We start from the raw sequence: 24,130 nt of genomic DNA, 5'->3' as shown, positions 1-24,130 counted from the left end.
TTAACATTGTTTCTCTGTCTCTGCAGATGTTGCCAGACCCCTGAGTTCCTTCAAAAATGAAAAGTTACAGAATACATTTTCAATATAGCAAAGATCATTGGATACAGGAAATCTAAAACAAAAACAAACATTGTTGGACTTACTGGGTGCTTTGAGGAACAGTCACAGAACCCGAAAGATTGCCTCTGCTTTCACTCCACAGATCCTGTCAGTGTCTTCAGCAATTTCTGGTTTTGAACAAATTTCAAACGTGTGTGTCAAAGCTGCTCACACGCCCTGTCCAACATGGAGCGCCATACACCGGGAAGTGAATGATAATGCAAGGTATACAAATCCATTTGTTCTGAAACTACATAAGGCTGTCATGTACAGAGCTCTTAATCATGATCATGGAGAGAAACAGAGGGAAACACATTCGCTTTAAACAGAAGATGCCATTACCGGAGGGGAAGAGATTCAGGTGAAAATGCTAAATGCTTTTGAGGAATGCGACGAACTGGAGGCAAGGCATCATGAAGATACCCAAACAGGATGAGATTTTTTTAAAAAAGGAATCGTTCCCACATCAGAAACTGGGATAGGGTACTGTGTACAGAGAAGAAGGGTGACAGGGTTCCCGTGTGAATTGAGGACAGGCAGCAGAATTGTATTGCAGATATTGCAGCTCCATCTGGGCATTCATGTGTTGCTACACATCATAGCAGCTGTAGTAGCAGCAGCAGCAGCAGAATTATATTCAACCACAATATAATCTCTCAGTCTACCATTACCATGAAGCCCATCTCTGGTTCAGTGGTGAGTGTGGGTGAACATGCCACGGTCAGAACCGTGTGTATCTGAGCCTGATGACAATCCTTTCAAGCTTACATTAATAAACAGCAGAACTAACATCTGATAGAGAGGGCGCCATGATCCCAAGACTGTGACCATTTCTTTTAAAACCAGCTATGAATTACTGCTGGCCTGTCTACTCTTAGTTTTATCTGTTAGAAAAATCCTTGTTCCTTTTGTTCGAGACGTTTCAAGAACTTCCCTCCTCTTACCATTTTGTTTACATCATTGATATACTTACTGTACCTTCCCCTGTGAGGAAAGATGTAAAACATGGGCGCAAATTATCTGTCCGCTCCCTGTAGCCAATTCTTCAGTCATACCCTCCAATTATCCTCAGTATACTTTCCTACTTAATTTCACCTAAGGTCACACACTCTTCTTGAACTTTTTTTTTATATGCTCGGAAAAGTTCATGCTGATTGTTCTTGTATTTCTTGCCAATTTACTGCATCATGTCTTTTCTCTCCTTTTCCTCGCTTTCTAGATTGATACAGTCATATCGTGCACAAACAGACCCTTTGGTCCAGCTTGTCCATGCTGACCAGGTTTTCCAAACTAAACTAGTCCCATCTGATTGTATTTTGTCCATATGCCTCTGAGCTTTTCCCATTCATATGTTTGTCCTAACGAGTTTTAAATGTTGTAGCTGTACTTGCACCCCCCACTCTTCCTCTAACAGCTCATTCCATATACACACATCACTATCTGTGTGAAAACATTGACCCTTCGTCCATTTCAAATCTTCCCTCTTTCACCTTAAACCTATGCCTTCTATGGTTGAACTCCCCCATCCCGAGGAAAAGACCTTGGCTGGTCACTCAATTCAAACCTCTCATGAGTTTATAAACTTCTACAATGTCATCCCTCAACCTCCTACACGCTATCTGACACTAACTTCACGAACAAACATTTAAAGATAAGCACTGCAAATTTGAAACAGTATTCAAATGACAGGTAAATAACACTCAGCCCAAGCTTTCTACTGTGATTTGTTTTTCTTCATGTTACAATACTAAGGCAGCAGGAAGCTCTTACGAGTACCAATAAGAGGTCAAACACCTGAATTGCTTTGTCCAAATCGTGTGATGATCTCGACAGTGAAAGCGCATCTCTGGACTGAACCATATAAGAAGGGGTATTCTTGTACCACACAGTGAGCATTGGCCTTTAGCAGAGTGAGGTGAAGGCTGAGTATACGTTTTGAAATTTGGATCACAGTGTGAATTCAGTGCAAAGGGGAGAGGTGTTTTCAATAAGGTTTACTCCAAGAAGGAAACTTTCTAGAATGAGATGTGAGTGGGAGGTGTAAAACAGCATGAATGGAGAGGCCGAACCATACTGAAACCAGAGGCAAAGTGGCAGCACAAAACGTAGCTTGATGCTACAGCAGAGTAGGTGGACTTGATTAAAGAGTTTCAGATGAAGTTGGTAGGGACAATAATGTGAGAGAATGTACTCTGTAATTTGAGAGGAAGAACCTGGAATCAGGAAGGGGAGACGAGCAGGGAAGAGGATGGAGCAGCAATGGCAGTGTTTTGTGCGGGGTAAATCAGGAAGCACAGCTGAAATTCATGAATAACATTAGCTTATGGTCCCTGAAATAAACATTATAAATCTGGCCCTCCACTAATGCTCATCAATTGTATCCTTGAGAGCTTTTGTCCACCATGGGTGGTTCACCTGCTTATCGAGTTCTTCTTTTTGAACAGAAACAATAATTAATGAGCGGTTTGGGATATCTGCTTGAATGTCTGCTCATGTATACTCACTGACCTTCCTCGGGGTCTATTTTCACATTCTGCTTCAGACCAGATGTGAGGCAGAAATCCTCAATTTGGATGCCTGGTTCTTTTCAATCATTCAGGGGGAACTTCTGCATGTGGATGAACACATGATCAGCGGAGGCTGACTCCATTCTCCAAGTTTCTCCATATCTGTTATTTCTGTTTGATGATGCCACATTCCTGTGAGCTGCGTCTAACGTGAACTCATTTTGCTTCAAACCAGAAATCCCCTAACTCTGGTGGACAGGGCCTTCAGCTGTCACTGTCCCATCCCCCACGGTGTTGCCCTCAATCCATCCCCTCTATCCCAGAACAATGATAGATTCCTCCTTGTCCACACTTCTTCCTGCACGAGAATCCACATTCCCATAATCCTCTTACGCCATTTCCACCATCTCCAACAGAACAAGCACCATCAAACGCATCTTCCCCTCCCGCCCACTGTCTGTATTTCGCAGGAACCGTTTCCACTCTGTCCCCTCCATCACCCAGAACACTTCCCCACTCCCCCATGGCACCTTCCCATGCAATTGCAGAAGGTGCAACATTTGTCCATTCATCTCATCCCTCCTCACTGTCCAAAGAACCAAACATAACTTCCAGGTGAATCAGCATTTCAATTGTAAACTTTCAATCTGATCTCCTGTCATTGCTGCTCACAATGCAGTCTCTCTATATAGGCGAGACCAAACAGAGATTGCTTTGAGGAAAACTCCCACTCTGTCTGTGGAAATAATCCTGACCTTCTCATTGCTTCCCATTTCAATAACCGACCTTGCTCTCGTGCTAACATTTCGGCCCTGGGCTGCTGCAATGTTCCAAGGAAGCACAACCCAAGCTCGAGTAACAACTCACTTTACACTTTCGTACGTTACACCCTGTAGGAGTTAATGTACAATTTCACAATTTCACAGTCTGACCCCATTATAACTGTTCTGCAGTTTCCGTACATTCTCCCTCCTGGCCTTCCTATGAACTTGTGTAGTTGTATCTTCTTTATCGTTCACTAAATAGAGAGAACCCCTTTTCCCCATTCACATTTTAATTATTAGGCTACTTCACGTGTTCTTCTCGTTCACCACTACTAAAAGCATGTTTATCTTTTGCAACAACTTCTTTTACCCGTCAACCCACTCCCCACATCTGTCAAGGGATTATAAAGCTCATTTTCCAATCCTTTTCAGTTCTGCAGAAGTGTCATACTGGACTTGAAATGCTAACTCTGTTTCTCTGTCTCTGCAGATGATACCAGACCTGTTGAGTTTCTCGAGAAATGAATAGGCTCAGAACAACTTTTCAACTGAACAAACAACTATGGATACTGGAAATGAAAATGCAAAAAATGCTGGAAAAAAATGGGAGCTTTGTAGAAGGGTCACTGGCCCTGAAAAATTAACTCTGTTTTCACTGCACGAGATGCTGCAAGACCTGCTGAGTTTCGTCAGCAATTTCTGTTTTTGAACAAGTTCCACAGACGTGTGTTAAAGCTGCTCAAACGCCCTGTCGAACACGGGACGCCGTGCACTGGGAAGTGACCGATAATGCAAGGAGCACAAATTTCTTGATCTGAAACTACATAAGGCTGCCATCACTGACACTGCTGAGCTCTTAATCATGGTCAGGGAGAGAAACAGAGGGGAACACATTCACATCAAACACAGAAGATTGCATTGGGCGAATGGAAAAGATTCAGATGCGTCTGTGAAGAGGTTTGAGTAAGTAACAATTTGGAGGCGTGACACCAGTGAGAGCATAATGAGAATAGGAAAATGGAAGTGTTACCACATCAGTTTAAGACACTGAGTACATGGCTGATGGATGAATGGATCTTGGTGTGAACTGGGGGATAGTCAATAGAATTAAATTGAACATATTGGAGCTCAAAGTGGGCATTCATGTGGTGCGGTAGAATCACAGCAGCAGCAGAATTGTATTCAACTACAATCTGTAACATTTTCCCCAGGATAATCCCCCAGTTTACCATTACCATCAAGCTGATCTATGGTTCAGCAACGAGTGTGGGTGAACATGATAGGGTCGGAACCATGTGTACCGAAACCTAATGACAACCCATTCAAGCTACTGCACTTGACTGGTTATATTCGAAACAGCAGGACTAACATCTGATACAGAGGGCGAAATGATCACAAGATTAACAGATCAGATCGAAGTTCTGCAGTGCTGCCACATCCAGACATAAATGTCGATGGACTATTAAACAACTCACTGGAGGAGAAGACTCCATAAATATCGCCATCCTAAATAACGGGACAGCCCTGTACATCAGTGTAAAAGACATGGTTGTATAATCTGCACCGTCCTCAGCCAGAAGTTTTGAGTTGATGATCCACCTCACACTCGCCATGCTGCCCGCAGAATCACAGATGCCAGTCTTTAATCGATCTGATTTGCTGTATGTGACATGAAGAAACATCTGAACACAGTAAATACGACAAAGGCAATTGGCCCTGACACCATTCCTGCAATGGGACTGAACACTTGTGCTGCACAACAAGCCGTGTCCCTGGGCAAGTTGTTTTATTCCAGCTCCAACTCTGACATCTCCCAGGCAATGTGGAAATTTACTCGGCTATGTCCAATCCCATAACAAGGGAATAGCTACAGTCTAACCATTTATGACGCCCTGAGTCCCGTCGCGATAATCACATTGGTGCGAGTTCTTTTTGACAGAGCTGCCTACCAACACAGAAATAACCAGCTCAATGTGGTTTCCAATAGGTCCCCATGTGGAGATGGTGTTGTTGTGGAAAAGTCACTGGATTACTCATCCAGTCCAGACTAATGCTGTGGCAGCTGGTGGACGTTATAATTAATAAAATATCGAGATGTAAAACCTGGAGTCATTAACAGTGACCTTGAAGCCAATGTCGATTGTAAACACCAATTTCCTTCCTCAATGTACTTTCAGGAAGTGAATCTCCCGTACTTTCCTGGTCTGGCCTAAACGTGACTCCAGACACACAGACATGTGAAACACTCTTCAATGGTCTCGGAGACGGCCAAGCAAAACACTCTATTGTATCAAACTGTTCCGGGGTCTTAAAGGATAAATTCATACAGATCACCCGGCACCAGCCTCAGTATTGGAACGGGAAATACCACCGTATTGACCCTGCAGAGACTTCCTTCCTAACATCTGAGAGCAGGTGGCAGCATTTACAGAGCTTTCCCACAGACTGCACAGAAACATCGGAAAATGAGTAGGTCATTCAACACACTGCGCATTCTCCATTCTAGTTCATGGTGAAAATCTCCTCAATTCAGTTTTCCCCACACAGTGTTCATATCCTTTAGTATGTTTAAACAGCAGAACATATAAAATAGGAACTACTGTATTCGCTTTGGTCCATCAATTTTGATCCTCTATTTAATATACAGGCAGTTATCCAGTAAAGGTTTGTTTATTAAACGCAATTTCGCTGCAACACAATTAGTGAATTGTGCCCCTTTCTTTATAAAGCGAGTTCCCGTTCACTGTTATGGGAGTCCGTCTCTGGCACCATCTGAACAGCAAATCCCAGCCCCAGGTTCCCTCTGTCTGCCAACTGCACCCTCAGTGTATTCAGCTAAAGCACGAATATAATCCGCTCTGCAAGCGTTAAAACTGAGCCTGAATGTGGGATTTGTAGTCTACATTTAGAAGGAACTTTATTTCAAACCAGGAGGGGAATATCCTGGAGAGAAATGGAATTCCGCATCATGTGGTCAATTAGCTCGCACGCTTTCTGGTGAAGATATTGGTGAAAGGTGCAGCGCTGTAGTCAGTGACTGTAATGTAAAAGTGTGACATTTACTGCACTAACGCATTACAATATACGGTTTAGTGATTTATGCAGCTTCGGTTTGGATGGAATGGATGAGGGTTGCTGAGGGATAGACTATAAATCATTTAATCTTTTTAATTTGTCTTCTCTGTGTATGGGAGTATTGTCGGAACAATGCACTGTTGTATATGTTTCACCCTGTTTATAAAAGGAGGCAGGAATAAAATAACAGATGGGCTGCATAAAATGATTGGTGGAGACGTTTCTAGATACCTTTGTCTAATGCTGCTCCAAGTTTGAAATTCCCTGTTATCAAGTCCTTTCTTAACCTTGTGACATCATTTCAGAGCATTCAAATTGCTGTTCAGGAACAGGGAGAAAGAGGAGGTAGTCACTGAACTTCTCGATTCTTGGACACAGGGACAGGAGACAGGCTTTCAACTGTTCGATATTGGACACAGGAACAGGAGGTAGTCACTCAACTGTTCAATACTGGGAGACAGGAACAGGAGGCGGTCACTCAACTGCTCGAGACTGGGATACAGGGAAATCTGGAGGCAAGTGAGGCCCAGATTTCTGTTTCCCAGGAACAGGAGGAGGTGACCCACTACCCACCAGTCTGGATCACTGGGAGAAAAGGGAAATCGGCTTGTTACTAACAGAAATATCTGAATAAGTTGCATGAGCGTGCCATTCAATCCTGCTCCAACATTCTTCAAAACCATAACTGATCTGATTGCAATGCCCTCATTCCATTTCACAGAGATTCCCCTCTCTGCAGCCTCTGCTCAATTTGTTGGTCATGTTGCAGAACCAGATACTGTCACTACAGTCACCATGTTTCATCCAGCGTTGGGTCACCAAAGCCTCTGGTCTTCCTGAATTTCCACAGCAGTTTAAAACATTGCCTCCAGGAAACCATCCCCAGTATTTCCACGAACGTATAAAAACTAGAGTTAAGTAAAATGTCAGTGAAATTCATGTGAGAAGCCTGGTCTGAATCATTAACAGTTGTAGGGATTCCTCATGTTACTGAGCACATGAGCAGCAGAGAATGATTAACACAGGCGTTCAATGGATCGGCACAGAGCAAGTTACAAAGATGTGCCTCAAAACTGCTAAAACCCCACTCTCCAACATGGAGTACAGGGCAGGACACTGGGACACACACAGAGACAACACATGCACACAGACCTAATCGGACACACAGACACATTAGGTTCTCCTCAAAAATATTTGAAGGCGTTGGCCTCGACTCTATTAATAATTAAGTGTTGTGATACATGTACTTGGCAAAAGGGAAAGATCAGACAGATTCTCAGATGCAGTTCTCCAATCGAGGAGGGAAAACAAATCAAGTGAAAATTTAGAGAGAGTTGCAGCCAGGAGACTTCCACTGAAGCTTCCAACTCTGTGGAGACCCCAATAGTTTCTGACGTTACTGAGAAACCAAAATACTTGCTGTAATGTGGCTGCCAGAACTGCACACTGTATTCTATCTATGGCCTAACCAATGGCATGTTTAACTCATATTATGTCGCCTCGATGAATTTCCCGTGTGATTTCTTAACTGGCTATTACACTATCCAGTCACATTCAGGGATGTGTGGAGAAACACCCTCTGACCTCCCTAGTGTTCTGCTATTCATTGAATTCTCCCCTGTCTGGTTCCTTCTTACAAAGTGCATCACCTCATATTTATCAGGGTTTCATTCCATCTGCCATTGATCTGACCATCTGAACATTCCACCTGTATCTTTCCGTAACATAATGCTTTCCTCCTCACTGTCAACCACCTGGCTAATCTTTGTGTCAAACACAAAATTACTTATTATGCTCAGCACCCCCCCCCCCCACCACCACCCCTCCACATTCACATTTACATCATTTGTGAATACCACAAATAATTTGATACACTGCACTGCTCGCTGGGGTACACCACGAGACACTAGTCTATCTATGCCAACTTTCCAGTAACTTGGTGCCACATAGCTGTTCTCTAATCCTCTAGCACCTCCCTTGTGTGGTCAGATTCGACTAAAACATTTAGGTCAGGACATTTCCTCTCTTGTCTCCAACAGCATCGTGTGATACAACTCATTTGGACTTTACATTATCCAAAAGCATCAATTTCCCCAGTTTCACATTCTGATTACCCCATTGGTTTCGAAATGGATCCTAATTTTACGCTGGTTATTCAGCAATGGAGGAGACCTGAACCATGCTGGAACTGATCTCATCCAAGCTGCAGAAGCATGACCAGGAGATCCAGCGTCTCGGGCCACATGTCGTGGAGGTGGAAGAGTGGACTGCGGCTTTGGAAACCATGGCAGAATCCTCAGCGGGTCGGGTCCAAGCCCTAGAATGGTAGGTACAGACCTTAGTAGAGCAGGTCGCGGACCTCGAAAATTGGAGCCATCAGAAGAACATCAGCTTGGTCGGGCTGCCGGAACGGGAACAAGAAAGCCAGCTCGTCAAAATCGGAACAATGGCTCACAGAATTTTTGAAACTGTAAGTCAGGGCAGATTGGGTGCGGGTCGAGTGGGCCCACCGGGTCGCAGTGTGCAGGCAGGGATCGGATCAGCATCCCTGCCCGGTCCTTGTGCAATTCCAGTACGACAGAGAAAGACAGGTGCTGGAAGCTTCTTGAGCCTTGGGGCACGTCGTACAATTAAGGGGAGACTTTAACTGACATTTGGTCCCGAGGTGGATAGGATGTCAAGGAGTATCGGAGGTATTTCCCCGCCACCCAGGCAGCTGGTGGACCTGAACATGTAGCTCGGTTGGTGGATATGTGAGATGTCTTCACCTGGAGGAAGGGACTTCACCTTTTTATCTAACCCACATTAATGCTACACTAGGATTGACTTGTTGTTTGCCCCATTGGTCTTTTTAAATTCGATGCTGTCCTTTAGAATTGGGAAACATTTCTGATCATGTGTCAGTGTCCATGGAGGACAAGGATGGTGGCGATGGGCCAGGCTCACGGCATTAGCACATGGATCCTTTCCTCCTGAAGGACAGCAAATTCATTGAGTATTTTTCGTGGGAATTTAATTTTTTTTGGAACAAGATTTTGTGCACGACCAGTAATCCGACGGTGCTCTGGGAGACTGCCAAAGCCTATACAAGGGATTTGATTATTTCTTACTCGGTGACTCAGAAGCGGCAGAAGGGAGAACAGCAGCGTATGCTTGAGTCTCGGCTGAAGAGAGCTGAGACACCATATTTTGTCAGACCATCTATAACTTAATTGCAGCAGATTACAGCCCTTCGGACTGCTCTGAATGCTGCACTCACCCAGAGAGCAAAGAGAGAGATTTCCTTTGCGAAACACAAGGTATTCCAGCACGGTGATAATCAGGTAGATATTAGGCATACTTGGCCAGAAAGAAGATTGCTGCTATTATCACCCGCAATCCCAAAAAGATTAATGCAGCGTTCAGGAAGTTCTACTCTGGGTTGTTCCAGTCAGGGGGCTGGAAGGACTGATTGGCGACGATGGAGTCCTTTATTAAGAATTTGGACCTCTCAGGTGTAAGTTCAGAGCAGGCGTCTCTTTAGACTGCCGCTCTGATAATCAGAGAGATACAGGAGACACTGAGGCAGCTCCAGAGTGGTAAAGCCCCCAGCCCAGATGGACTTTCAGAGTGAGATTTAGAAGGAGTTCATAGACATGCTGGTTGGGCCAGTGTTGGATATGTACAATTATTCGTACAGTCAGGACTGCCCCCATCCTCTCTGAGAGAAGGAAATGTTCATCTTATTCTCAAGAGAGGAAAGTCCCAGAGGATTGCACTTTGTATGTGCCTATTTCATTATTAAACGTGGACTTTAAAATTTTGTCGAAAACGCTGGCTTTGAAGGTCCATTGTGAAAGAGGACCACTTTTATTAGGGGCCGTAGGACCTCTGATAATATTGGAAGAGTGCTAAATATGGTTCCAGTGTGCCAGCAAGGTTCGATTCCAGGCTCGGGGGTCTCCCTGGATGCAGAGAAACCACTTGACCGGATGGAGTGGATGTGCGCCTTTTAAGTCCTTGAATGGTTTGGTCTTGGAGGGGTCTTCGCCAGGTGGTGGCAGTGTTATATAGTGACCCAAAAGCAGCGAATTTCACCAATGGTATAAGATATAACAATTTTAGTATTGACAGTGGCAGCCAACAAAGTTTCCCTCTTTCATTGTTACCATTTAGATTAATGATTGAGGGACGCCAATATCACTGGCAAGGAGGTAGGACCAGGAAGGAATAAGATCACCCTTTAAGCAGATGGCGTTCCTCTCTTTATAACTAACCCAATGATATCTGTGTCCTGTTTAATACGAATGATTAATTCATTTGGATCTTTCTCAGGGTATAAAATCAATTTTAAGAAATCAGAGGCCATCCCTGTTGGGGGTCTTATTACGGTACCCGACCTTGTGGTGGAATCTGATTCCCTTCCAGATGGTCACAATGAGGTTTAGGTATTTTTAACATCGAGCCCAGGCCTTCGATTAATTATATAAAGCTAACTTCGTGCAGTTGCTAGAGAAGATAAGACAGAATCTTTCAATATCCAGTTTGGGTTAGATCTGGTTAAAATTATTGTCCTTCCTTGTTTTGATACCCCATGACAATGCTCCCTTTGACGCTGCCCAGGCAGGCAGTACGGAGGCTTAACAGTTGGCTTTAATCTTTCATCTTGCGTCACAGATGGCCTTCTATTAAGCTGGACAAATTGCAGCTTCCACAGTGAATGGGGGTGTGCTGGTTTTCCATACTTTAAGAAATACCAGCTAAGTTCCTTGCTATCCGATGTGGTTGATTGGACTTGCCAGGACCCATGGTCAATTTGACGGGAAATCGAGGCCTTCCAGCAAAATTGTCCCCTCATTAATCTGTTGTTCATGGACAAGATGAGGACTGTTATAGAGAATTGCAGAAACCGATTGTCCTTAACACAGTGAAAGCATGGAGAATGATGGGACAAGTTGAGGGCGCTTTACAAAACAAAAACTTCGGCTTTCACACTCATTGTAGGATTGGTAGGATTCCAGCTGGGATTGATGGATTCTGGCTTTAGGCTCTGGGAGTTTCCTGTTTGGGAGAATTTTTTGACAGGGAGGTCATGATGAATTTTGAGGAACTGAGCCAGGAATATTAGGTATCTGGGAGGGACCTCTTTTGTTACTTTCAGCTTCAGGACTTTATCCAGAAAAAAAGACTATATTAATGGTTCATCTCTGTAAGTCAGATATGGAGATGAGAGTGCTTCAGAGTATGGGCACTCTCTCGTTCAGCACCTTGTCATTTATTCGGAGGTAGAATCTCGAAGGACATTGACCCTGTTACACCAGAACAGGAAGAGACTATTCAGCCCCTGGAGCCTGATATACAGTTACTAGAGGAGGCCAGTCAGCTCCTCGAGTCGATAACACTGGGCCCAGAGTAGGCCATGCAGCACAGAAAACTGTTATGCAGCAATAGGATCAGTCTATTCAGCCTCCTCAAGTCTGTAACATAGGAACTGGAAGACGTCACATAGAGACTGGAGATTGGTGCACTGGGATACCAGGAGGATATTCAGTCCCTTCGAGCCTGTTGCACGGGAATTGGAGAAGGATGCAAACGATAAGATTTCTTATGGGAAAGGAGGAAGAAGCTTACCTCACATGTCTCGTATGTGGGAACAGAAAAAGGCCAATCATTCCCTCAGTCCTATATCAGGGATTCAGGAGAGACCGTTCAGTATCTCAAGCCTGTGATGGAGGAATATGAGAAGGTTTTTTCAGCCCCTCAAACTGTTACACAGCAAAGGGAAGATTGCATAAGCCCTCACGACTCTTACGCATCAACAGGAGGAGGACAGGCAGACCATCGAGATGGTGATGTGGAACACCAGAAAGACATCAGCCCATCGATTTTGTGCGCAAGGAAGAGAATGATGCCATTCAGCAACTCAGACCTCTTACAGAGCAATCAGAGCAGGTCATTTCACGCCATGTGCCAATTATACAGGATTGGAGTGAACAAAGAGATTAGAATTATCACCTTCACGATGGAATATATAGTAGTGAGAAAACTGTTCAAATTTAAGAAATATTGTTAAAGTCGATTATTCAGGAATTAATGACAAGAAATTTGAAAAGTAAAATCACAATCCATCAGAATCAACATGATTTCGATCATGGGGATCCGAGAGATGAAATATTTGGACTTCCAGAAGGCATTGAATAGCTCTGCACAAATGATTAATCTGCAGAATAAGATCGTTTACGATTAAATGTAATTTATCAACTTGGTACAGGCTTAGTGAAGCAACAAAATGCAGTGAGATGGAAAAAATATCAGTCATTTTCTGTTTGGCAAAATTCAGCTTTTAGGAAACCATATGTCTTGGTCTCCAGGCCAACTATTTACAATCTATAGTCTTACATACTTGAGAGGACAGAACATGTTATAACCAAATTAACAGATGACTCTAACTCAGGTGAGAAATTGCAATGAAGATGGAAGAAATTATAAAATATATATGGATAGGTTGGGGCAACATTTGACAGAATAAACTGAACAAAGAAAAGTATGAGTGTATCCGTTTGGATCAGTGTAGCAGAAAGGCAAATTATTATCCAAATGGAGAGAGACTTCAGAATGATTGGGTGCAGAGGGATCTGGCTGCCCGCGTCCATACTACAGTATACTCCAATGTAGGTACAGCAGATAATGAGAAAGGCAAGTGCAACTTTGGCATTTATTTCTTAAACAATGGATTATAAAGGGAGGGAGATGTGAGATCGCAACTGAGTACTGTGTACAGTCTTGGTGTCCTCACTGTAGGAGGGATGTATTTGCCATGGAGGCAGTTCAGAAGTGGTTTACTCTATTGACTCCAGACATGAGGAGTTTGTCCTCTGAAGAGAGATTGAGCAGTTCAGGCCAACTCTGCCTGGAGTATAGAAAAATGAGAGGAGATGTCAGAGGTCAGGACGATATTAGAGGTGATTGACAATGTAGATGTGAGGTGGATATTTCCTCATGTGGGACAATCTCGAACGATCCTAAAACCATAGTTTTAGGATGAGGTGGGGGAGAATTTAAACAGGGGTGAGGAGAACGTACTTCTGTCACAGGGTTGGGAATCTGTGTAATTCACTGCCCCTGCTTGAAGTAGGTGCTGGGATATTGAGTAACTGAAGGAATATGGCGAGCGGACAGGAACGTGGAACTGAAGACGCAATGACATCAGCCATGATTGTATTCAATGGCAGAACTGGCCTGAGGGGCTGGATTGTTCCTGGTTCTTATTCAGCCCTTTGTATGTGTTACACATAAATGGAGAAAGACTGGTTATTAGACAGGAAACAGGCATTCGGGAAGAATCAGCCTTAGTCAGTTTGACAGAACGTCACCAGTGGAGTTACACAGTGACCAGTGCTGGGTCCACAGCTTTTTATAATCTGTATCAATGATCAGGAGGTGTGGGACAAATGTACTGTAACTATGTATGCCGATTAAACTAAGATAAACAGGAAACTAATTTATCAAGGGAAGGTGGAGAATCTGTAATTTGATATGGATAGGTGAAAGTGAGGACTGCAGATGCTGGAGATCAGAGCTGAAAAGTTTGTTGCTGGAAAAGCGCAGCAGGTCAGCCAGCATTCAAAGATCAGGAGAATCTACTTTTCGGCCATGAAGAAGGGCTGATGCCCGAAACGTCGATTCTTCTGATCTTTGGATGCTGCCTGACCAGCTGCGCTTTTCCAGCAACACATTTTTCAGCTATGGACAGGTGAAGTCAATGGATAAAAGTTTAGCAAATGGGATTTAAGGTAATATATAGTCTGTATTTTTTTAGGAAGAATGGTAGATAGTATGTTACTGAAATGGAGAAAGACTACAGGACTTAGTGATGCAGTGTGTACTGGAGGGTTCATTCTGACCCGATCAGACACGGGAAGTGTTGCCCCGTCTCCCTGATGCTCCCAGGGACCCCATTTCTCTCAACCACCATATATATCCTCCGACTCCAAATGGTGACGTTGACGTCGACATACTGGAGATGATGGAGCTGTCACCCACTCCTGCCTGGAAAGTTCCAGATCATAGAAGCTGAATGAAACAGTGACCCTAACAACCACTGGCAGCACCATCGTCCCCCTGGTGTGAAGATGCAGGTCTTCTTTAAGGAAATGATATCACGCTGTGACCAGCTCCTTGTTCAATCAGGGTCCCCTCACACTCTGCTCCTGAGTTAAATGCAACTTGGGAAGCTGTTCCTGGAAAACCCAGAGTGGATACAGCAGATCCCTTTCCCCACACACAATCACTCACTGGTTTCAGATCTTCCACTCTGTGCAACCTCTGCTCCATTTGGTGTTCATCTTACAGACACAGATGCAGTAACTACAGTCCCTATGCTCCATCCCGAGTTGGGTCACCAAATCCTCAGGTCTCCCTGAATGTCTGAGGCAGCTCACAGCACAACCTCCACCAAACCATCCAGAGCACTCCACTAACTTTTCAATAACAGAAGTCAGTCAGAAGCCCCTCAGCGGCAAGTTAGATGGGCGGCACGGTGGCACAGTGGTTAGCACTGCTGCCTCACAGCACCAGAGACCCGGGTTCAATTCCCGCCTCAGGCGACTGACTGTGTGGAGTTTGCACATTTTCCCCGTGTCTGCGTGGGTTTCCTCCGGGTACTCCTGTTTCCTCCCACAGTCCAAAGATGTGCAGGTCAGGTGAATTGGCCATGCTAAATTGCCCGTAGTGTTAAGTGAAGAGGTAAATGTAGGGGAATGGGTTTGGGTGGGTTGCGCTTCAGCGGGTCGGTGTGGACTTGTTGGGCTGAAGGGCCTGTTTCCACACTGCAATCTAATCTAATCTAGATGCCTGCTCTTTTACAATAATACTCGAGAGGTTTCCTCGTGTTACGAACTACACAATCATCTGGGAGGGACAAGCACAGGTATTCAGTGGACACGCACAGACCAAGTTTCAAAGACATGTCTAAAGCTGCTGGAACCCCTGTCCAACATGGAGTACCACATGGGGCTCACCGGGAAGTGGACAGCAGCCCAGCACACACACACACCCCTGTCCATGGATCGCCACATGCGACACACCGGGAAGTGAACAGCAGCCAAACATACACACCCGTGTCCATGGAGTACTACATGGGACACACCAGGAAGTGAACAGAAGCCTGACACATACCATTTCATTGTTTCTGAGCTTCACAATGCCAGCTCTCAATACACAAGGGAGCCAAATGGGACCCACAGACGGGATGTATATGAAAGCACGAGGCATACATTTTGCACATTGTTTCTGAGCTTTATAATGATTTCCCCGAGATATGAGCACCAACGGCCAGGTTAAGGTACAGAAGGACGGATATTCATGTTATAATTGGATGATTACTTGATCGACAAGTTCAGTAAACGTGGTTCTTATCAGACAAATGGGATTAACAAGATGAGTAGTACTTTCCTAGGTGCAATAAAAAAAGGAAGAATATAAAGTAAATGTGCTGACAAATCAGCTGAAATCCACGTCACAGAATCAGACACCATAATCCAGATGATACATCTGTGCAGCATGTAGCAGTGTTCAGACCAGGCTAGTGTACTGCTCAGTACAACCCAGCAATCTGTGCAGACCACATCAGTCCATAAACTATCTCTCAGAACTGGGAGCTATGCAATGAACAGCAGTAAATTGCTGAGTAGGTAACCTCCCAGCATGTAGAGCAGTGTACACCACCCCAGGGCATTGATCTGTAACCCAGGAGCTTTTATCCTTCCAGCATGTAGAGCAGTGTACGCCACCCCAGAGCATGGATCTGTAAACCAGGAACAGCTACCCTCCCAGCATGTAGATCAGTGTACGCTAGCCCAGTGCATTGAACTGTAAACCAGGAGCAGTTACCATCCCAGCATGTAGAGCTGTGTACACTGGCCCAGTGCATTGTTCTGTTACACTGTGTTAGATCCCTGCCCAGCGTGGGGAAACTTGCAGCCCGTGGTGAAAGTGACAGGATGTGCAGCTCTTATCATCTACAGCTCAATATTTCAATTTTGTCAATAGATGTAGGATATCTCATGAGGAAGGAGGAAGATGACATAAGGTTAAGTAGGCAAGGATCAGACAGGGCTCTAGAGGGTTAAAAGGTAGTCAGGAAGGAAATGAAGAATAATCTCAGGAGAGCAAGAAGCGGGCATGAAAAAGACTTGGTGAGTAGGATTAAGGTAAAACTTAAGACGTTCTACACTTGTGTGAGGAACAAGATGATGGTCTGAGTGAGGGATGAACATTTCCCATCAGCCACCACACTCTGTCTTCTTTCAGCAGGTCAATTACTGATCCAAACTGCTATATATTCCACAATCCCATTCCTCCGCATTTTGTACACTAGCCTACTGTGGGGAACCTTATCGAACGCCTTGCTGAAATCCATATACACCACATCAAATGGTTTGCTCTCATCTACCTGTTTGCTCACCTTCTCAAAGAACTTAATAAGCTTTGTGAGGCACGACTACCCTTCACAAAACCCTGCTGACTATCCCTAAAAGAATTATTATTTTCTGGATGATTATAAATCCTCTCTCATAATGTTTTCCAACACGTTACCAACAACTGAAGTAAGGCTCACTGGTCTATAATTACCAGGGTTGTCTCTACTCCCCTTCTTGAACGGGGAACCAGATTTGCTATCCTCCAGTCTTCTGGCACTATTCCTGTAGACAATAACGATTTAAAGATCAATGCCAAAGGCTTGGAAAACCCCTCCCTGGCTTCCCAGAGGATCCTAGGATAAATCCATTCTGGCCCAAGGGACTTATCCATTTTCACATGCTGCAGGGTTTCTAATACCTCTTCCTTGTGAAACCTCAATCCCACCTAGTCTAGTAGCCTGTATCTCAGTAATCTCCTCGATAGCATTGTCGTTTTCAAGAGTGAATACTGTTGAAAATATTCATTTAATTCTTCCCCTATCTCCTCTGACTCCACACACAACTTCCCACTACTATGCTTGATTGGCCCTAATCTTACTCTCGTTATTCATTTATTCCTTAAATTCCGATAGAAAGCCTTAGGGTTTACCCTGATCCTATCCGCCAACAACTTCTCATGTCTCCTCCTGGCACTTCTGACCTCTCTCTTTATGTCTTTCCTGGCTACCTTGTAACCCTCAAGCGCCCCAACTGAGCCTTCACATCTCATCCTAACATAAGCTGCCTTCTTCGTCTTTACCAGAGATTCCACTTCTTTTGTAAACTAACGCTCCCGCTCTCTACAGCTTCCTCCCTGCCTGACAGGTACATACTTATCTAGGACACGCAGTAGCTTTTTCTTGAATAGGCTCCGCATTTCTAAAGTGCCCATCCCCTGCAGTTTCCTTCCCCATCATATGCTGCCTAAATCTTGCCTAATGGCATCGTTATTGCGTTTCCCCCAGCTCTAACTCTTGCCCAGTGGTATACACCTACCCCTTTCTATCACTAAAGTAAACATAACAGAACTGTGATCGCTATCAAAAAACGTGCTCACCTATTTCCAAGTCTAACACCTGACCGGGTTCATTACCCTGTATCAAATCTAACGTGACTTCGCCCCTTGTTGGCCTGTCTACATAATGTGTCAGGAAGCCCTCCTGCACACACTGGACAAAAACTGACCCATCTATAGTACTCGTACTATACTGTTCCAGTTCAATATTTCGAAAGTTGAAGTCCCCCATGACAACTAACCTGTCTCTGTCAATCCTATCGAGAATCATCTTTGCTATCCTTTCCTCTACATCTATGGAACTATTAGGAGGCATTTAGAAAACTCCAAACGGGGTGATCTCTCCTTTCCTGTTTCTAACTTCAACCCATACAACCACAGTTGACGAGTCCCCAAACATCCTTTCTGCAACTGTAATACTGTCCTTGACTAACAATGCCACACTTCCCCCTCTTTTACCATATTCTCTGTTCTTCCTGAAACATCTAAATTCTGGAACCTTCTAATACCATTCCTGTCCCTGCTCTTAACCATTTCTCCGAAATGGCCAGAACATTGAAGTCCCAGGTACAGATCCATGCTGCAAGTTCACCCACCTTATTCCGGGTGCTCCTGGCGTTTAAGTGGACACACGTAAAACCAACCTCTTGCTTGCCAGTGCCATCTTGTGTCCCTGAAACTTGATTTTGGACCTTCCTACTCTCAACGTTTTCTATAATCGAACTACAATTTTGGTTCCCATTCCCCTACTGGATTAGTTCAAGCCCACCCCAATAGCCTTAGCGAATTCCCACCCCAGGATATTGGTACCCCTCCAGTTCAGATGAAGCCCAACCTGCTTGTAGAGGTCCCACCTAACCCAGGAAGAGCTCCAATTATCCAAGAATCCAAAACCCTCCCTCGTGCACCATCCTGTAGCCACCTGTTCACCTTCTCTCTCTCCCTATCCCTTGCCTCACTAGCACGTGGCACGGGCAACAAACCACAGCCAACAACTCTGTTTGTCCTAGCTCTAATCTTCCATCCTAGAGCCCTGAATTTCTGCCTAAAATCCCCATCTCTCTTCATACCTATGTCGTTGGTGCCGATGTGGACCACGTCTTGGGGCTGTTCCCCCTCCCCCTTAAGGATCTCAAAAACACGATCAGAGACATCACGGACTCTGGCACCTGGGAGGCAACACACCAACAATGAGTGTCTCTCCTCCCCACAGAACCTCCTATCTGTCCCCCTAACTATGAAGTCCCCAGTGACTACTGCTCTGCTCCTCTTCCCCTTTCCCTTCTGAGCAGCAGGGACAGACTCTGTGCCAGAGCGCTCTACCCCACTGCTTTCCCATGGTAAGTCCCGCCCCACCAGTATCCAAAATGGTATACTTATTGTTGAGGGGAATGGCCACAGGGGATCCCTGCACTGCCTGCCGGTTCCCTTTCCGTCCCCGACTATAAACCATTTGCATTTTTCTTATACCTTAGGAGTGACTACTTCCCTGTAACTCCTCTTAATAATTCCCTTTGCCTCCCGAATGATCCGAAGTTCATCCAACTCAAGCTCCAGTTCCCTAACGCAGTTTTCGAGCAGGTGGAGTTGGGCGAACTTCCCGCAGATGTAGTTAGCAGGGACAATGGTGGTGACCCTTACCTCCAACATTCTGCAGGAGAAACATTCAACCGCCATAACTTACATTCCCACTATTCTAAATTCCCAAAGAGACTGTTGAAAAAAATAAGTAATAAAAAAAAACTCGTTGCCTTACCTTACCCCCCAATCTGGCACACAATCGAGCAACACAACCACACAAATATATGACTTCCCAGAAGTCCTTCGCTCTTCCCTCGTAACTCTCGGCAAATGGAGGCCCAACTCCCGAGGTAAGTCCCTTTAATGCCGGGGAACTCACCCTTCCCGGCAGCCCTCGCTTACCTCTCCTTCTCTCCTCACTGCTCTGGCAAAATTCATTAAGGACCTCTGGGAGCTCCCTAATGAATGCCTTGCTTTAGTATTCAGTACTGAGAGGGACCTTCATGTTTTTGGGTACAGTGTGAAACAGGCAGATATGCTAGAACAGGAGAATGTGCTGAAAATTTTGAGAATCACAAGGATAGACAAATCTTCTGGGCCAGCTGGGAAATAAACGCAGGATACTATAGTAAGCGAGAGAAAAGATTGCTGTGTGTTTTGCGATGATCTTTGTGTCATCACTGTCCAATGGATTCTTGCCAGATGATAGCAGGTTGGCAAATGTTATTCCCTTGTTCATGAAAGGGAATAGAGATAATCATGTGAATTAGAGGCTAATCATTATTATACCAGTGATGGGCAAAGTTTTGGAGAGGATTTGAGAGACACGAGTTATGATTAATTGGAAAACCATAATTTGATTAGAGGCAGTCAGCGTGCCTTTGTAAGGAGCAGGCCATGCTTCATAAGTGTTATTGAACTTTTTGAGGATGTGAAAAAAAAACACATTGATGAAGGTAGAACAGTGGATGTGGTGTATTTGGATTTTAGCAAGTCATTTGATAAAGTTAACAATTGTAGGTTCATTCAGAAAGTAAGGAGGCATGGGATACAGGGAAATGTGGCTGCCTGAATACATAATTGGCTGGCCCATAAAAGACAGAGTGTAGTGGTAGATAGAAAGTATTCAGCCTGGAGCTCGGTGACCAGTGTGTTATGCAGGGATTGGTTCTGGGAACTCTGCTCTTTTTGACCTTTATAAGAGAGTTGAATGGGGAATTGGGAGGGTGGGTTAGTAAGCTTGCAAACGGAGGTTGGTGGAGCTGTGGATAGTGTGGAAAGTTGTTGCCCGTTGCAACAAGACATTGAGAGAACTGAGCTGATGAGTGGCAGATCGAGTGAAATCTGAAAAAGTGTGAAGTAATTCACTTTGGAAGGAAAACTTTGCATGCAGAGGACAGGGTTAAAGGCAGGATACTTGGCAGTGTAGAGGAATAGATGGATCTTGGGTTCCATGTCCACAGATCCACAAAGTTGCCACGCAAATTAATGTGGTTGTTGAGAAGGCGCAAGTTGTGTTGGCTTTCACAAGCCGGGGAACTGAGTTTCGTAGCTGTAATGTTATTCTGCAGCTCTATGAAGTTGAGTGATGTTCTACATTGACAGCTTGTAAGCAACTGTAATATGACTAGGTAGCAGTCTCAGAATGTACTTGGAAAATTGAAAATACATAACATTTGGCTGTTAAACAGATACCTTGAGTTTCGGTTGTTCTCTGGACAACTTTTCATATTTAACGAATCTGTTTAAATTATGCCTCAGGATAATAAATCCAACAGATTTGGAATTTACTATTGTTCCAACATTTAACCAGAGATGATTTGATGTTGAGGGGATAAAGAGGTAGGCATTATGAAACTTAGACAGAGAGTAAACTGCCATCGACAGAGACTGCCATGCAAAACATTCTCTATTAAAATTACGTTTTTTTTGCATGCAATACTCTTGCAGTAAAAGACAGAAGACGACCCGGGAGATCCATAGTTGAAAGAAGGAGGACACTGGAGATGACAGCCGCTGTCTGGTTTCGAAATTAAATGATGTAATATTAATTTAGTTATTTTTTAAAAGGAACAGTATATTGTTATAGAGGTGGAGGCAGATAACAAATAGTTCAGAGAAAGGGAGCTTAGAGCTGTGAGTAGTTGTTGTTCAATGTTCACTTTTAGAGTTAAGAAATAAATTGATATTATTTTTCTTTCAATAGTGGAATTTTCGAGTTCTCTGTTTACTCGTGTTTTGACAGGTTATAAGGCAAGGGTGTTTCTTGGGTGTTTGGTTTAATTAACAAACGGGTTCATTGCTGTGCCGTAACAGCACACTTGGAACATTGTGTTCAGTGCTGGTCACCTTGTTATAGGAAAGATGTACAAGCTATAGTGAGGGTGCAGAGATATCCTTACGGATCAACAGAAATATTGACACATATCACACGAGTGAATGAAATATTGAGGAAGTCACCACGCTAAAAATAAATACTGGCAGAATCTCCATGTCTGTGGTGTGTCTGTGCTGATGCTTGTATATCTATGTGTGCACATGCATCAGGATTTGTCTCTGTGTGTCTGCTTTAGTATCTGTGTTTCTGCACCACTCACTATGTGTACATGTGTATCTATATTCATATCTGTGTGTATCTGCGTGTCTATGTGGGTATCCGTGTGCGGATCTGCCAGCCTCTGTGGTGTTTAAAGTGATGCAATGTCCCCCTCTGATCGCCTTCACACTCTACTGCATTGTTGGCAGTGGAGGTAGAAAACCAGAAGGGATTCAGTCTCGGAGGTGGGGACAGGGAGGTAGATCATAGCACCATCCAAACTGACAGCACCATCTGCACATGTGCGCGCGCACACACACACACACGCACAATTGGGTATAGGGAGGATCATAATTGTACTGAGGACACTCAGACTGGCGAATGCTTCTGAGAATAATATTTGTGCTGGCTCTGCAATGTGGAAGCGATTTGTCTTTGAAGATTATTCGTTACACAAAGTGTACACCTTTAAGAGTATTTCCACTGCAACTGCAACCAAGCAATTCTGACCAAACCACTTGTAAGGTGATGCGATGAATGTATTACATGTTCTTTAAATTGAAATATTTTATAATTCACCCATACAAGGTGTAAGTGAGAAAGGATTGAAAAGTCCTGAAACCGACCCAGTGGTGGTGGTAATATATCTAGGTATCAGACAAAACTGTTCTGTGCCTCCAGCGATATTTGTAAAACCAAACAGCCGTGCAGTGTGAGAGATTAGCAGTATTTGATGTCCTCTGATAGAGAGGAAAAAAACTGACACTTGTGCAGTGGCATGGGGAGACCAGCAGAGCGTGGCATTGTATGAATATAATCTTAATAGGGACAGACGTAGAGGTGGAGAAGGGGAGTAGGGGTTTATCTCAATTTCAATGGTATTACCCCCAAACCCACAGAGCCATCATTTCACAGAGATGCACACAAACATACATAGACACATTAAACACACAACACATATACATACAGATATGGACACTTACACACAAACACATGCACACGCCCGCACACAGAGATAGTGCTTTCTTTAAGATAGAGATAAGTACGTTTTTCATGAATAAGGGAATCAATGGTCAGTTGACGAAGGCAGGTGAAAGTGGCTGAGAAACATTTTAACCGTGATCAAACGGCTCAGCAGATCCAAGGGGTGAAATGGCCTAATTCTGTTCCAATTTCCTATTTTGTGAAGAGATTCATTTTGGAAGTCGAATTTGAATGCAAATTACTGGGTCAAGTACAGGATTCGTAGCAGTGTGGAGGAACAAACGAATCTTGGGGTCCGTGTCTGTCGGTGTCTCAGTTGCCACCTGAGTTGACAGGGTTATGAAGAAGGCATATGTTGTGCTGGCTTTCATTAGCAGCGGGACTGAGTTTAAGAGCCGGGAGATTATGCTGCAGGTCTATAAAACCCTGGTGAGACCACATTTGAAACGTTCTGATCGCCTCATTATAGAAAGGATGTGGAAGCTGTGGAGCAGGTGTAGAGGAGATTTACCAGGATGCTGCCTGGACTAGAGGGCTTGTCCTATGAAGAAAAGTTGAGGGAGCTATGGCTTTTCTCATTGGAGTAAAGAAGGATGAGAGGTAACTTGATAGAGCCGAACAAGATGGTGAGAGTTACAGACAGAGTAAATAGCCAGAGACTTCTTCCTAGGGTGGAAATGGTTGTCACGAGGTGAGAATAATTTTAAGGTGTTTGGAGAAAGGTTTTGGAAGATGTCAAAGGCGGTGAGACACCAGCCCCCCTCACCTTCCCCACAAACTGGGTCCCTGGTACAGTGAGACAGCCGTGCTCACCACTGAGACACCATGTCCCCTCCCCCACCCCCAAGCTGGGTCCCTGGTACTGTGAGACAGCCGTGCTAACCACTGAGACACCAGCACCCCTCCCCCTCACCCAAACCGGGTCCCAAGTTCTGTGACACAGCCGGGCTAACCACTGAGACACCATGCCCCCTCCCCCTCCCCCAAAACCATGTCCCTGGTACTGTGACACAGCCGTGCTAACCACTGAGACATCATGCCCGTCTCCCCCTCCCCCAAAACCGGGACCCTGGTACTGTGAGACAGCCGTGCTAACCACTGAGACACCATGCCCCCTCCCCCTTCCCCAAAACCGGGTCCCTGGTACTGTGACACTGCCATGCTCACCACTGAGACACCATGCCCCCTCC

Source organism: Chiloscyllium plagiosum, unplaced genomic scaffold, assembly GCF_037043375.1.
Source record: "Chiloscyllium plagiosum isolate Xiang-an unplaced genomic scaffold, Cpla_swu_hap1 HiC_scaffold_38, whole genome shotgun sequence".
Classification (NCBI taxonomy): domain Eukaryota; kingdom Metazoa; phylum Chordata; class Chondrichthyes; order Orectolobiformes; family Hemiscylliidae; genus Chiloscyllium; species Chiloscyllium plagiosum.
Note: the sequence above shows the minus strand (reverse complement) of the source record.